We start from the raw sequence: 3390 nt of genomic DNA, 5'->3' as shown, positions 1-3390 counted from the left end.
TTCAGTTCTTTGTCTCTTTAAGCACTCGTACATCCTTCACTGGTGAGGTGTTTCACTGCAGTGTTGTCTCTTCAAGGCCGCATTCCAGTCTGGGGACATCAACCAGACAAACTTTGTCCACTGCATTCCCCCCCCCCCGGAACCACGTCTGGAGATAGTCATGAATAACATCCATTCACCCCAGGGGCACCAAGTATATGGGGCAGAGGGCGCTTCAGCCCCCTCAATATTAGGGCTCTGCCACCCCCTGTGCTGGGCCCATCCCCTGCCCCGCCACCAGGCAAGCACTCAGCAGCCGAGCAGGACCCGCAAGGGTGAACATCTCTCTCTGTGCACCTCATCCCATGTGCGCTGCAACCTGTCTCCACCCCGGGTTAAGCTTGACCCAGGCATGGAGCTGCCCCAGACGCTTTCTGCTCCAGAGGAGCTGCGCACGGTGCAGGCCAGTGGAGGAGAGGGGCAGCAGACTCATGCTCCTTGACCTGGTGGCGACAGCATCATCACAGCAGTCGGTCTGGACTGCACTGGGCCTGGGTCTGACGATCGCCAGGGTGGCCGAAAGACTTTCCTGGCCAATGCACCAATTTTGTTGCATAAATCTAGGCTGGGTTCTTTGCTCTTGGGTAGGTGTTCCAGACCCCCCCCCCCATACACCTGGCAAGGAAAAGGGAGTGAGAAGCACATGGAGGAAGACTCAAATATATTCATCATTTGTCCTGATTAGAGTAAGTAAGTAATCATGATTAATCTGCTTTTGTACTCATTGCTTTGCTGCATGCATTCTAAGTACATTTTTCCTAAAGTAAGGTACAGTCATAAGTTGCAAGAACGCTGACGGAACATAGAGAGAGGGAGAGAATGGAACGTTGGCTCTGGGTAGGCAGATAAGATGAAGGAGAGAGCTAGCAGGACCTTGTTGGCAACAAGTTTGGCAGGCAGAGCCGTGCAGAAACAAAACAACTTACCTGCGAGTGTGGCACACCAACAACTTTGTCATTTGCACGCCATGGCTTCCTTGGACAGATTACTGCCTTCAGTGGTTATCGAGCTGTCTTTCTAAATGAGCAACCCTGGGCTCCAAATTAATGTTTAATTTTCTCCTGTAAAATACTGGCTGATTAATCTCCATTTTGTAAGCTACATAGCATTTGGGAAAGATAAATAAAGACATTTAGCAATAATCTGGTCTCTTACATATTTTCTTCAGGTGCCCTGAATTTATGTATTTTTGATGGGTTGCCAAAGTCTTGCAGCAATCATGTCCACAGCTTCTAAGCCAATCCTGGCCCACCTGTCAGAGCAGATCTTCAGATCTCTCCAGACTGAAGTATTAATTAAGACTATATAACTCAGAGTTTAACTTCACAGCCATGCATTATAAACACAACATATTCAAATGCTGTAAAAGACGGGATAGGGAACAAACTGCTAAATATAGAGCAGGTCTAATCAAAAACAGAGAATGCACCATGGGATTCAAAAGGAAACACGAGGATTTATACCCCAAGTACAGGCAGAGGGGAGGCCAATCTTGTTTCCCTGTGTCTGTAGCAGGTTGATTTTCAGTCCACTGACATTCAAGGGAATGATTCCAGTGAGTTTTATCTGCATCAGAGAAATAGATTCCATCAATATGCTTGTTGAAGGGCTCAGCCAGAAAGGTTAAAATATTTATCTGAAAGGATGTTGCAGTAAACAGGGTGTTTTAATTTGGTATATGCATGCTTAGGAACACAGCATGTTCACAACACATGAGACCCTCAGATGGTTGATGACATCAGTATCACTGCTCATAACAGAAAATTCCCAGTATTCACTATATAGCCATAACATCACATTTTGTAGAATTCATTTGTTTGATTCTGTTGTACATCACAAAAATCTTATGCAATCGTTTTGACATAACTAAGGCAAGCCCAATGGGCTTCTATATCCATCCAGAGAAAAATGAGTCTATTTTTGCTGCAATGCATGTGCTGAAGCATGTGTTCTTCATTTCCCCCAGTGCAAGGAATACATAAATTCATAGAGGCAGCACCAGAAGCCACATGAAACACAGTTCAGCATAGCATTGGGTAGGTTTCCCTCACAGCAATGCTGCTGCTCAGCTCAAATGGTCAGATTTTGCTATCGTGCAAATGGAAGGCAATGGAGTTTGACACTGACCAGTTCTAAGGTGACAGGCCCTCTGGGTCACTATGCCTGGAACACAGACACAGAACACAAGCAGCAGCTGGGGCAGTTGGAGGGTTTGGGGTAGATGTATCTCTTAGAACCTTTAGGTAAAGGTAAAGATACCCCTGCCCGTACGGGCCAGTCTTGCCAGACTCTAGGGTTGTGCGCTCATCTCACTCTATAGGCCAGGAGCCAGCGCTGTCCGCAGACACTTCCGGGTCACGTGGCCAGCGTGACAAGCTGCATCTGGCGAGCCAGCGCAGCACACGGAATGCCGTTTACCTTCCCGCTGGTAAGCGGTCCCTATTTATCTACTTGCACCCAGAGGTGCTTTTGAACTGCTAGATTGGCAGCCGCTGGGACCGAACGACGGGAGCGCACCCCGCCAGGGGGTTTCGAACCGCCGACCATGCAATCGGCAAGTCCTAGGTGCTGAGGTTTTAGAAACTTTAAATAGGTCTTAATTAGAGACAGGTAAATGAGGCTTCATTAAAAGATCACCAGTGAAGGAGTTAGGGGAATTCGTTTCAGAGGAAATGGATTCCTCTCCTCCGGAAAGTCCCCCAAACTATTAAGAAGCAGGTTCCCCATGTGATTTAAAACAGAGGTGGAACTCCAGCTCTCATCCCACCCAGCCTGCAATAGGGGAGTTGGGAGTCCACAAACATCTGGTGGGACACAGGTTCTCCACCCTGGTTTAAAGGATTCTTCAACTGGCAGCTTAATGGTCCTGAAATAGAGCTGATCTACCTTTGATACCCCATTTCCCTCCATTCAGAGTTTTTCAGATTCTTTTTAAAAGAAAAGAAAAGAAAAGAAAAGAAAAGAAAAGAAAAGAAAAGAAAAGAAAAGAAAAGAAAGAGGGAGGCCTGGAATGCTTTTGGGTATCTGGCCCCAGCAGGAAAATGGGCCAAATTTCTCTCTTTCATGGATAATGGGAGTCCTTGAGTGGCTTCCATTAATGTTAGAACATTTCCTTGGTGGTTCTGAATACTTATAAAAGAAAATAGTTGCTTCCTATGGTTTCTGAGGTAATGGCTTTAATCAGTTAACATTTTCTGCGGTTCTGAGGAAATTGCACAGATTAGTTTTGGTGTAGCAGTGCCTTTCTTGCAGATGCTTCCAAAGTATTCAAGACAGTGACTATCTTAAGTCTGATAACAGACTGTTAGCAATGCTTCATCTTAGCCCTACATCCATGTGAATCATGGAAGC

At 46.2% G+C, this 3390-nt stretch overlaps 1 long non-coding RNA gene across 1 annotated transcript; it reads left to right on the top strand.

The window, feature by feature from the left end:
- Positions 1 to 1181, top strand: LOC310686109. Its single transcript, XR_014515717.1, has 2 exons — positions 1 to 725; positions 804 to 1181. It is a non-coding gene; the product is annotated as an uncharacterized lncRNA (long non-coding RNA).
- Positions 1182 to 3390: the final 2209 nt, after the last annotated feature.

Source organism: Podarcis liolepis, assembly GCF_965112155.1.
Source record: "Podarcis liolepis genome assembly, chromosome: 1".
NCBI lineage: Eukaryota > Metazoa > Chordata > Lepidosauria > Squamata > Lacertidae > Podarcis > Podarcis liolepis.
Note: the sequence above shows the minus strand (reverse complement) of the source record. Positions and strands in the feature narration are given on the sequence as shown.